This window comes from Phalacrocorax aristotelis, chromosome 16 (genome assembly GCF_949628215.1).
Source record: "Phalacrocorax aristotelis chromosome 16, bGulAri2.1, whole genome shotgun sequence".
NCBI lineage: Eukaryota > Metazoa > Chordata > Aves > Suliformes > Phalacrocoracidae > Phalacrocorax > Phalacrocorax aristotelis.
This window is the reverse complement of record NC_134291.1, coordinates 7,103,162-7,116,357: the sequence shown is the minus strand read 5'-3', so window position 1 is coordinate 7,116,357 and position 13,196 is coordinate 7,103,162. Positions and strand designations below refer to the sequence as shown.

Genomic DNA, 13,196 nt, shown 5'->3' with positions numbered 1-13,196 from the left:
ACCTGCTTCAGCCTTACAAATACTCTGGGGGTTGTTTTCTTCCTTCGTCTGGGAGGGATCTGTTAGGATCTTTTTTAGCACTAAGTTCAGGGAGTTCCATCGGTGCTTACAGCGGTGAGACAGACAAAAGCCTTATTTGTTGGCATCTGCGAATCTCCATGCTGCATCTTGCTTTGATAACAGAAGAGTGCCAGCTGGAATTTTTTATTTACTGTTTCACTTTCTTCTTTTTTTTTTTTTTAAACAGTCCGTATTGCTTTTTAACCGTTATCCTGTGCACGTGGTTCAGCCTTTTACAAAAACAAAGCAAAACAAAAAATCCCTAGGTGTGAGAAGATTAAAGATTTTAAGATCTGGACATTTTCAAATCAGAAACACATGTTTAAAATAAATCGGGCTGGCGGACAGCCACCACTTTTAGAAGCCGAAGAGCCATTGCGTTAAAAGGATCCCCCGAAAGCCTGAAGAGAACAAGAGCGTCAGTGGTTCCCCCTCCACCGCACCAACAAAGGCAGGGCCAGGACAAGTCCACGGGGTTTTATCATGCATCTCCATGGTCTGTGCTGTCTCCTACCCATACGAATGACACAACCGGTTTTCGACCAGCTCTAGCGATTTCTGCGTGCACGCACTCTGTCCATCCATCCCCGAAACTCCAGCATGCTCGGCCTCCTCTGAGAAGACCTCAAAGCCCAACCTCTTTCCGGCATGGCCCAAATCAGCTCCCACTGAGAGCTCCAGGGGAAATTGCAAGGAAAAAAGCTACAAAAGCCCCAGTCTTACCTGAATTCATCAGGCAAACGAGACAACCGCCCTGCAAAAGACAGGGGAACGGCCAGAGCTCTCTCTGCTCCCATGAACAAAGAACCCATCCCTGCAGAGACGTATGGAAGAAGAAGAAGCCGAAGCTGAAGAAGAGTGTTGCTGGATCCAAGTCTCACCTCAGCCGGCGAGCTGCCAACACTCAGGAGGGCATGGCTGCTAGCTGCCTCTTCCATGCCTTCCCAGCTGCCTTCTGCCTGCAACACCTGAGGTGTGCATCAGGGCTCGGACTAGCTCATCTCCCAGCCAAGACCCAGACCATAAAAATGTACATGCTAACTAAACAAGATCTCAAGTCCAGTCCTTGATTTAGGTCACATATTCATCATCTCACCAGCAGCAACTGCTGTACAGTACCGGGGACCCTGAACTATCGTAAATTTTGCTGGCATGAGCGCAGAGCAGAACCTAGCATGGATGAAATGCCTGCCCAAGAGGGTCCGTCACCACTGCGATGGAGCTGCCGGCCGCCAGAGCATCCAAAATAACCAGGTTTCTTCCTACCTGACAAGGTCAACGCATTTCCAACCAACATAGGAACATCCCAGAAAGAGTACCAGGCACTTTGCGCTCCACCGCCTGATTTTCTTACTCCTGGTGTTTTATTAGCAGGAGAACCATCTAGAGCAGAGCTCTGGGTTTTGGAGACCTAACTAGTGAGCAGAAAAAAAGAATTAACATAATTACCTCGCCATGATGTTCAGAACCTGCTTTACATGCAATAATATTCTTCATCCTACAGTTGTTTATAGGGTCTTTAACTCTTCCCTTTTTATAGGGGGGTTTCTGAAATCTATTTTATTAGGGGAAAAAGATTTGAGTGTATTAGGCAAAGTGCCAGTAGCCATGGCAACCTCGGATTTTTCCATCTTCATTACAAGTTCAAGTAAAACCTTCATATAAAATCTAAATGAAAGGGTACATTATAAGTCCATTTTGAAATGTTTGCCTGGAAGTAAAACTTTGGACTGCATCCTTTTTTCTCTGCTGAACATTCTGGTTCTATGCGGAACACATTTTTCAAGTCAGATTTTTGTTTTCTTTCAAATTTTATTCCGTTTGCTCATACAGGGTGGGTCGTCTAGTGGTTAGAGCAAGGCATCAAGGCAACTGGTTTCCAGTCTCAGTCTGTTCCTGATCGGTCAGGGAGTGTTCCCAATTTTATCCAGGTGACTTGGGCAAATTCTGTCAGCTCTAAAACCCTTTTTTTTTTTCTTCCTTACCAATATAACAGTGATGATAATTACTGTCCTGAGGTTGCACCACGATTCACTCACTCGCATTGACAAAGAAGTTGCTCCCCAGAAGAGTAGCTCATCTCTTCCACTGCATTTTCTCCTGGTTCTGGAAGCCAGACTGAAAGGTTAAGGAGAGGCAGTGGTTAGAAAATGGCATGGATTGTCTGTTTTCTTTTCAAAGACTTGATTAGGAAATATGAAATTAGACTGCCTGGTATAGATACTGACACAATGTTGTTCCAGGAGATACTCATCATACTCAGACAATCCTTTGGTGCCACTTGAGTGGATTAATTCTTGCACTGTGTCATCTTGAAGTGCTCCGGTTTCATCCAGTCTTGGGAGGAGGCAAATTCTGCAGCTGCCTTTCATTTCTGGGCACCATCTCACCTCGGGCCAGAAAGCCACGATCATGGCGAGGACTCCCTGCTCAAACAGTCCCCTCCTGTGTACACAGCTGAGCAGCTTCCCTAAGGCTGAATCAGAAGGACAAATCTCCTCTCCAGTCCATCTCTCTGTCCAGTCCATGCAATGCAGCCCACCCCTGGGGACCCTGTGGAGCACCTGGTACTTTGGTTTTCTCTGGGAAACATCTTGAGACTTTGTCCATGGCCTGTTCTCAAGGCTACAGAAACATACGGGCTGATGCACTGTAGGGAAGGAGAACTTGTAGAAAAGGTCTGTACCGATCCCCTTGTATTTCAGCCTATAGGTGGGTATCAGGTGGGTGTCATTAATGGCCACAGCTGGTTTCAGCTCAACCCCTGTGCAGTGGCTGCAGTACATTTTGTCTGTCCGTGGGCTGAGGGTGACTCAAACTGGCATTTCAGTGCTTTGTCCCAGCTCCGGGCTAGCTGCAAACCTGGCTGCAAATGCTGGGTGCACAACTCCCACCCGCTCGTGCACAAAACAACACTTTCCTTCTCAAAGGGGGTTTTATCGAAGCAAACCCCTGGTCCGTGCATTACATAGGGTGCAGCATCTGCTCACGGTGGGGCAACTTTTACCCTGAAGGACCACCACGTATGGCTCAGAGGGGCTGGAGCATGCTGGCATGGATGCCAGCAGCCAAGGCGAGGCGAGCGCAAGGCACGCCAGGCTACGTGCCAAGGGCTGCGTATGGCAGGCAGGGCAAAAGCGAGCCAGTGCAGCCATCCCTCGGGCACTCCTTGCCGGGCAGGGACAGGGCACAATCCAGCCTTTAGCGCTTTTCATCCTTTCTAATGATGCTGGAAAACATTTTCCACATCTGCCATTAGACTGAAAGGAGACCCTGCTCCTGTTGAATCTGATTTCCCTTCTGCTCTGTCACAGTTCAAACTACAACCTGCTGCCTCCCGGCCGCGCACGTTTTGGGAAGGGGAGGAGGGGGGTTACAAACGGCACGGGGCTTTTTCTTTTTTCGATACATCCTTCCTTCCGCTCTTCGCAATCAATTAGTGGGCAAAGACTTCCGAAAAGCTCTTTCCTCCCTAACCTTTCGCAGCCTGTTGCGATAATGACTCTGGAGAGCTCGACCTGGGCTTTTGCGTGGGGTTCGTTACCTTCCCGGGGCAGCGGAAGGTGACCTTCATCACTCCCTCCTCTTCCTTTCCTACCCCTGCAGCTCGGATGGTCTCAGGGAGGAGGAGGAGGGGTTGAAGCTGCCTCACTCTCAGCAGATAGAGTTTCTCTCCAGTGTCATTCTTGCAATCAAAAGTCAGAGGGTGGTTCTAGAGATAACATAGACCCTGGGAGGCAGAGGGGGGCTGCCCTTAGAAATAATTATTATAATTATGCATACCTTGAATCAGGATATCAAGCAATGGAGGGAAAAGGGGCTTTCTGGTTTTAATTTGTAATTTCTTTCTCCCTCTCTCACGAGGCAAGCTGCTTTCCAGAAACCAAGCTCCAGGCTGCTGCAGCTTCCCCCCAAAACACAGCTTACAACTGAAGCGACTTATTTTGCCAGCGGTAGCGGGGGTTTTTTTGGTCCCTCCCTGTGTGATGCAAACACACAGGTAGGATGTACTAGCAGAAGTTTTCCCTGGCACCTGCAGCCACTTTCACAGCCCATCTGCCTGCTGGGGATGGTGTATCGTGGGCTTTTCAAGCAACACCTCATACAAAGGCATCCCTGCTCCACATGGCAGTTTTGTGCCAGCTCCCACGTAGAGGGGAAGGACCATGGATGTGTCCTGGGACAAGCACATCCCACTCAGCATTTACACAAGGTCTTCCCTACAGCCATGACAATACTCCCCAAATCTGGCACGTGCCTCTCCCAGAGCACCACCATCACAACCCCCCTCACCCTCCGCTGCTCACAACACCCTGCTCCCCAGGGCTGTGGTCCCACCATGCCACAGGTGACACTACAGTGGTTTACTGACTCACATCACTGTCCCAAAAGAGGAAGCTTTCCTGCTAATTTTTCCTCCTGTCACCAGCAGGATAAATGAGGGAGCCACCTCCACCACAGCACTGCTGCCCACGGAGCAGCTGCACATGGAGAAATACAGCAAATGCAGAAAAATAGCTGCTAAAATCCATGATCAGGACCACGCAACCCATGAAATGCAACATTTTAAACATATCATCCTGCTACAGTCACAGCTGCAGCGATGCAGTTCCTTCTTCAAATGCAAAGCGATCCCCTCAAAAAATAATTTTTAAAAAGGCATATTTTCTAAAGTAACTGCCAAACTCAGGTGATGCAGCAGATGTCTTGCAGCAGGAGGGTATGAGCTGTGCTTCAGCTCCACCATGGCTCAGCATCACCCCGTTTGCCCCCGCAGCAGCCCGCACCCGTTTGCTGCCCACTGCAAAGGTGCTGCACGTAATCACGGCCGGCTCTTGCCCGCTGATGGCCCGTAATCGAAACCATCCCGTTCAAACCCAGCTGAGAGCGACTGGAACCACTTTGAGGCGAGAAGCCTATTACTGAGTTATAAAGCTCTCCCATCCCCCACAGGAGCCTTTCATAGGGCCAGCTAGAAAAATAATAATTCAAACCCATGTGGTGAGAGGGAGAGAATACGATGTCCCAGGTAACAAATATTTGCTTCTTTCACTGTAGTTCCAGCCATAAAATGGATTTATTAAAAAAATCCAAATTTTTATTTCATTTGAATTGAACGTGAATGTGCCCCCCTTGCTACCCACTGACTGCTGCTTAATAATTTTTAAGCTACGAAGTCACAGCTGAGCATGTATGATACAGGAAGCCAGGCTCTCGACGGCTAAAATAGCCCAGCTTCGTTGCCATCAATGGATTAGCATTGATTTACATTAAGTAAAGATTGGGCATATGGTGCATATGGGCAGGCAGAGAGTCAGCACGAACAGATCTTGGCACAGGCAGATTTCCTCTGCCATCCACCGAAACGCAGGGGTCCTGGTGTCCCTCGGCACGTGGATTGCATCCCCACTGCTCTTTCACACCGGCTCTGTGCAGTGAGGGTCATAGGAAGAATCAAACTTCTCAGGCACTACCATGAAACAAAGCCTTTTTCCCTCACCATGTCTAGTTGCAAAATCAATCCCCAATTTTTCTTCTTGTAACTTTTCCCCCCTTGGCCCAGAGGGACTGGGAGAAGCTCTCGCCTGCTCTGCCAGCGGCGGCAGGCTGGCCCCAGGGGCACGCTGCCTGCCCTCCTTGGATTCCCAGAAAACACCCAAAATTTGCAGAATTCCACTTTTTGCTTCCCCATTTACTCGGCTTGAACCAGCTCCACCAGCATCTCACCCCACTCCAGCAACACCCTTCAGAGGGACAGGATTCCCATTCTTGTAATCAAGTGGATTAAAAATAACAATTTTTAATCACAGCTAGTCATTAATAAGCCAGTGATGGATCCATGCAGGGTCACGGATCTGCCAGAGACTGAGATAACAGCAACAGGTCAGAAAAATGTTGTAACCTTAGGACAAAAAGTCCATCACTACATGGCTTTTCTGCATCTTCTCCCATGAAATCTCATCTCTGGCCACTAGAAGCAGAAGAGAATGTCAAGAGACAAGCAGAGGACACGGTTCCTACTGCTTTGCCCCCTTCTTCGCCCAAAATCTAATAAAGATGATTAAATTACATGTCTTTTCCTCCCATTGAAATCACCGCACACTGCTCAAATATTAGAGCTCAGGAAATAAGGCACGACAACTTCCCTCGTGAAACTTAAGAAGGCAGAGCAGGGGTCTGGAGCGACAGGCCTGCAAGACTGGGCTGCTCTAATTAAGAAATCACCCCGCTGAGCAGAACCTAATCTAAATAAAATAGAAAAAGGAACTTAGTTCAAAACGCTGCCTTGCGCTCGCCCCCCTTCCCAGCAGCCCACCTCCCCCCCATAAGGAACCCATCCAAGTCACAGGGAGTTTTTCTCTTCTGCTCTTTCTTGGAGGGTGAGGTAGGCTCACACAGAGCCCTGTGTGTGCTTGGGGTGGCCAACTTCCAAAGGAAAAATACGCCAGCCATGTATGGCAAAAGGCTGCTATTTTTTTTTATTGGTGATTTTTTTTTAAATGATACTTGGCCTGCTGTTTGCTAAGGAGGGGGGAAAAAAAATCCTCTGATGATTACATTGTTGGTATGGCTGGTCAAAACTGGTTTGGGACAGAAAATTGGGAGGTTAGATTACACTTCCCCTCCCCTGAAAAAGTTTTTGCCTTTCATGGAAAAATGTTGCAAAAATGAATACTAAAACTAAAAAAGTAAAATTTTTCAATTATAGAATTTAAAACCAAAATATTTAAGCCAAAAATCGCAGCTGATTTGATCATTCACCATCTCTTCTCAGAGAATTTCCTTATGTTCCTGTTCACCCCGACAGACCAGGTTCCCCAGATGAAATAAATCCCCCATGAAGCAACATCCCCACTCCCGTGCACCAGTGCCGGGGACCGCTGTCCCACCAGCCCCCCAGCCTGGACCAGAGATTCAAACACCTACTACTCGTCCAGGTCTCCTCCAGCCCCATTCTCCTCTCCTCCCCATCACCCTGCTCCCCACGCACCCACGGTTTCTGTCCCCTCTCCAATCTGCAGTAGGTGTCCCACCACGCACTACAGCCGCTCGGTCCATCAGCTCCTCACATTCATGAACTTCACGAGCATGAATTTACCATGCGAATCGCTATTTAAAAGCTCAGGCACAGAAAGATTTATAGCGATAAACAGAGGAGCACAGACATTCCCATGTATGTTTTAAAAAAGCACTTACCTGCTTAAAAGGGAAAGTGCTGCTACTTGAAGGTTTCCTGGCCAGACCTGAAAAGTAAATCAAACAAACACTATTTGCATTTATTCATAATTCCCAGCAGATTGTTGTTCTAGGAGTTTTTGACTTTAGTGGAGTTAACCTGACTCTTGCCAGCAGAGGACCATGCTGGCATAAGATGTTCTCCTAAAGGCATCGGGGACAGGACAAGACCAGGACACCAAAACCAAACACCACAAGTCCATAGGGTGCAGGAAGGCACCAGCTGGATGACCATGTGGATTGAGAAACCTAAGCTAGAGGACATCTCCTTTCCTCCTCTGCGTGATGTGATGCAATGCTGTTAAGCATCATAGATTCACATACACACAAGGGCTCCCATTGCCAGCACGTCATTTAATCTCTGAAAGAACCAGAGCTGTGAAACGGAGAGGAGGGCAGAGCACTGTTCAGCTCACCCAAGCTGGTTCACCACCTGCAAGACCACATCTGTAGTGCCGCGTCCAGTCTTGGCCTCTTCTGTAGAAAACAGCCATGGACATACAGGCTTGAGTCCAGTAGAAGACACTGAGGTGGTGGAGAGCTTCGGAGAAGCTGAGAGACCTGGGTTTGACCAGCCTTAGAAAGGAAGGGGGCAAATCTTACTGCTGTCTTCAACTGCCAAATTCGAGGGTACAGAGAAGACAGAGCCAGGCTGCTCTTGCGGAGGACAAGAGGCACTGGTCACAAGCAGAGACACAGAGCATTAGGACAAATTGTTTTCACCCTCAGGGTGGTCAGACACTGGAACAAGGACCCAGAGAGGTTGTGGGATCTCCGTCCTTGGGGGTATTCAGACCTCGAGTGGACAAGCCCCAGGCAACCCAATGTGGGTGGCCCTGCTCTGAGTGGGGTTGGACTGGAGACCTGCAGAGGTCCTTTCCAGCTGAAATTATCTGCAGTTCTGCATCTCTCTGCACCCACCCACCCTCCAGGGCTCCCAAGTGTCCTTCCAGCCTGCACTTGCTCCCAAGCCTCTGAAGGGGCGCAGCGTGTGCTCCCAGACCCTCCCAGACATATTAGTCTCATAATTTCTTTTCGAACAGTAAAACCATTTCTTCATAACTCAGCTAAAGCATTAACACTCCTGTTTCAGTTTCTTTTATGATAGCCTCGGGCTACTGCCAGCCAGGTTCCCCTCGCCACCCAACCCACTCCACAGCAACTCCCTCAATTCTCTCACAGTGCTGCCTGTTCTCCAATGGAAAAAAAAAAAAAAAAAGTAAAAAAAAGTAAACAAATACACTACAGAAGAAGAACATTGGCGTTATCGGCCAACAGAAAATGGCAACGAGCCAGCACGAGTCCTCACGTCCGCACTGTGCCCACCCCACGCACCAGGCGTGAGTCCCACCTGCTTCAGCCAGCGGAGCTGCTGGGGGTGCAACAAGGCTGATCAGAAGGACAGCAGGGCTCTTGGCTCCTTGTTACAGCGTTTGTGCCCATTCTTCATCCCTCAGGCTATAAAGTGGAAAAATAAGGACTGGAGTGGAGTCTGGTGGGTTTTCTCCCTTCCGTGGTCTCCCCCATTTTCCACAGGGCTTTGCACGAGTCCCACAGCTGCTCCTCTGACTCAGTTTCTTCCCTGGAAAACAGAAAAAGGTTGTTTTAACTTTATAGAGTGCTGTGAGAATGAAACCCACGCGCAAAGTATCGGGTGAGAGATGGCCACTGTCGTATATAGGGAAAAACAAACTCCTGCCAACCTCTGCTCCCCGGTGGGGAGGCGTTATCACCCCCCCATCCCGCAGCTGCTCCCCTGAGCACAAACGGAAGCTGCGTTATCCAGCGATACCGGCCTGAGGTTGCTTTACAGTTTCTCCTCGGTGTGATAAGCTAAGCAGTTGTGATGCATTGCACTCAGGAATTAGCACCAAACATATGATATTCCAGCCCTGAAGAGCTTATGGCCTGAGTAGATTTTAAGTATGGGAGTGTGATGACAGATGATTTCTCAGCTCAGTGCTGCATGCAATACTTTATCAGCTACGGTGTCAGAGGTGTCCTTTGCATCTGCTTCTCTTTTTTTAATAAAACCAAAAGGAGACTTTCCCCTAACATCTACCAATGCCAAACTCAAGAGAAATTGGTTTTTTGCTCCACCTCTGATTCATTCACCATTAATTTATATTCACTTCAGTGCTCAGAACGTACCTTTGATACTTAGCCCAGCGCAGATGCAGTGCGACTGCCTGGGATGCTTCAATAACTGTCATTTCGTTGCTACCACATCAGTGTTGATGCACTTGCCGCACCGACTCTGCCCTCCCTCCCTAGCTCACCATTACAGGGAGTGTTCATAATTAGCATCATTCTTGTTGAATAGATGGGAAACTGAGGCAGAGAGATACGTTTAGTAATTTGCCAAGGGCAAAAAGCATAAGCAGAAATGGAAAATGTTTCTTTTGAACCTGAGCTTCTGTTTAATCCCCAGGCAAGACTTTTCTAGGTGCCCGTAGTCACCCCACCATTCTGTTAATGAGGACACATTTCTAACAACTTTAACCTCACCCTATTTTGCAGAAAAAGATAACACAATAAAGTGCATCACTGAGAGGCATCATCACTGGGTAAATGCCAAGCAAACACATCAGAAGAAAAGGAAAAACAGTATTCAAAATCTGCAAGGAGATATTTAAAAATTCCCAATGTCCTGAACGTTCATTGCAACTTACCATCTTCTTAGGTAAAAACATATGCACAGCCCAAAATTACAATCACCATAAATTTTGTGCTTGATATTGCATAAAAGCTCGGCACTTGCACAGTGTATAGTACACTCTGCTGTGTACCTGCACATGGGCAACACAGATCTCTATTTTCTCTTATTAATACAGTTACTATTTCACTCGTATCTTTTGCCAAACTGCTAAACTTCAAGAAATGAGTCAAACCCTTTAATAAAACAGAGCACCCCAGAGAGGAAAGCTCAGGAAAGACAGAAAGGTGCCAGGGGACATTGAGCCACTGCCGTCCCTCCCCCTGCACCACTGCAGCTCCATTCCTCAGCCCTGCTGCAGGAGAAGACACAGTCAGAGAGGGGATCCTACCGCAACCTGCTCAGACCCTATACAGCTACACAGCCTCCTTCCCTTTGAACAAGCTGAACTCTCAGCAGCAAAACACTTGATTTACTTCCTATTTCAGGTTGGGGGAAGAAGGTGTGTCTTTGCATGGGCTGAATGTACCCTCCAGGAACAGAGGGAGGGCACGTACGCTGTATTTATATACATATACACATACATATAGGCATATACATACCTACACAGCTGAGGGTTCATCCAAAGTCATGCTCTTCATTTTTATTCTCTTCATCTGTGGTGGGGACCCCACGGCTCCTCTGCAGACCATGGACGTCCAGCCTCCACAGAATAACACGGTGCCACCACCTGGACCACATCCCAGCCGTGCTACAGAAACCCTCGTGCTCACGGCTGAATTCACAGCCCAGAGCAGGTCGCAGCGAGCTGGGCAGGTGCACGGCCAATACTCGCATGCTCCTCCGCAAGCAAGCACCCGTGCCGCCCACAGAGACCCACGGCCCGAAACCCCCCTTTCAGGACCAGCTTCCCCCCATCTCTGTCCTCGGCTTTGCTTTCCGCAACGCCGGGTCTTCCAGGAGGGCGGGCGGCCACCGAGCCGTGGCCCTGGCCTCGACCGCGCTGCAGCGGGGACGCACCGTGAGCCGGCTGCCACCGCCAGCAAGAAAGTGAGGCTGGAGCGTACTCCAATGTCATCTTTTATACCGCTTTGTTTATAAGCTGTCGGCCCATTTCAGGAGGCAGCGGCAGCGAGTGGGCACACTCAGGGAATGGAGAAGATGATGGGTTTTAGCAAGAGTCCAAGGACACCTTTTCTTAAGCTTCATTCATAGCGGCAGGCACGGTACAACAGCCCAGCAATTGTTCTCTCAAATGTCACCTTCCCATGGAGGCCACTGTGCTGACAAAAACCTCCCCTTACGGGCACGTGTGGGAGGGAGGACTCTCTTATTTTTCTAAGCATTATTTTTTTTAACCACACTATCCTGCAAATATCTCCAGAGAAACTCCATCATGCACAGACAAGGATTTTTTTTTTTCCCCTGTGAGCTCTTCCTTCCCCCCCCTTGCTTTTCTTTTCTCTCCTTCTCCCTCTCTCTTCCCTTCTTCTTGTGGCTGGAACAATTTGGCTCTGTTCACCCACATTCCTGCGGGCCCGCTCCTCGAGCTGCCCGCGCCGGGCTCCCTCCGTGCACGGGGACGCATAAGGTCTGCATTCAGGCAGGGGAGAGCAGGAAAGCAAATCTAGCGTACTCGGGGATTGTTGTGCCATCGACTTAGTACCTGCGCAGGGAAAACAAAGGCGCTTTAGAGAAGCGACTTTGGTGCCATGACCCTTCCCCCAGCCCGGAGGAACCCGAGAGATAACAAGGGCTGAAAGAAAAGGCACAAACATAATTAAAACTACCCAAGCAATTTCTAGAGATATTATAGATGATGATAGCCCAGAGGATAATAGTATTCCTGGTATTATTAACATCCACTGGCACGAAGGGACAAGCGGTTTGTTTGGGGTTTTTAAGCTCTTCAGCGTAATTATTTTGGAGGGGGAGGGAAAAGTTCCTTTTCTGAAGGGAAACATGGGTGAAGCCGGAGCCGGGAGCAGCGCCGAGCCCACGGTGCTTCCTACGTGCAGAGCTGCGGCGATGGGACGGGCATCCCCGGGGACACAGCCACCCGGTCCCCTTCCTCCAGACTGCTCCGACCCACGGGCTGGGTGTGCTCCGGAGGCGCCGAGGCTCCCCTGCGCCAGCTCGGGAGTTCAAACCCATCCGGCACAGCTCGGCTCTCCGTCCCGTGAGCACGTTGAGTGAAAAGCACGGTTAATTCCTCTGCTGCGGCTGGTTTCTTCTTGCCTGCGGTGTCGTGCCTGCTGACGCAACCCCGGACAGGGCAGGGTGAAGTTGAACAAAGCTAAACAGGTGCAAGGGATTAACGTCCCGGACGATCCTTTTGTTCACATGAAACAATTTCAGGCTCTCGGCTAATGAAGTCCAGAACCGGGCTATTCATCTCTCTGCCCACAACAACGCCCTCTTAATCAAGCCCATTTATTCCCAAACGCAGGCTTGCGACATGAGGAAGCAGCCCCTCCATCCCCGCCGCAGGATGGGATGTCGCCGAGTGCCACGTCACGGTGGCCGGGCAGACGCCAGCCCTCTCCTTCCCTCGCCTTCAGCCACGTTGCCAGCCCTGCTCCCACCAGTATCACAGGCACGTTCTATAGGGTTTAACTATTCACCTAAAGAAATACTATCAGTTCCTTGGGGAAAGTGCCTGTCCAGCATTTCTGGCCCATCGTACACGCTCAAGCACGCCAGGACCACATGCCATGACCAAACAGACCTCAGCTCTCACAAGCCGGGAGCTGGACTCTGATCCTTACGGGTCCCTTCCAGCTTGAGATATTCTATGATTCTTATCTGGGGGGTTTCCTCCATCAGTGCTGTCATTACTCCATATCACTTTGAGTCTGGATTTGTCGGTCTCGCGGTGCAGAGCAGCAGGCTGGGGAACCAGGTGGGAAAAGCACCAGCGAGATCAAGCAGAAAAGTCTCCCCAGGCTGGGCCAAATGGGTCGTTTCAGCAGGGTGGCTCAAAGCCAAACAACCAAAACTGCCTGGTCAAGGCAAGAAAATGGTGTCAGGAGCACCACAAAAGTGGAATTTTCCTGAGAAATCACAGAGATGTTTGCAAAGAGTTTTTCACCCTGGTCTGTTGCTAGATAGAGCCAAATTCCATCCTATTCCCATTGCATAATATAATTAATAGTAATACAAGCTCTGCCATTATGCAAGAAAACTGGGGGCACTTTCTGTTCCAGTTTCATCTCGCCTCAATCACTGTTTTCTTGCATCGGAG

At 49.3% G+C, this 13,196-nt stretch overlaps 1 long non-coding RNA gene across 1 annotated transcript; it reads right to left on the bottom strand.

The window, feature by feature from the left end:
- Window positions 1-241: 241 nt before the first annotated feature.
- On the bottom strand, window positions 242-8,878 carry LOC142065320 (uncharacterized). Its single transcript, XR_012663350.1, has 4 exons — window positions 8,648-8,878; window positions 7,258-7,304; window positions 784-2,178; window positions 242-290 (listed from the first exon to the last, which is right to left on the bottom strand). It is a non-coding gene; the product is annotated as an uncharacterized LOC142065320 (long non-coding RNA).
- Window positions 8,879-13,196: the final 4,318 nt, after the last annotated feature.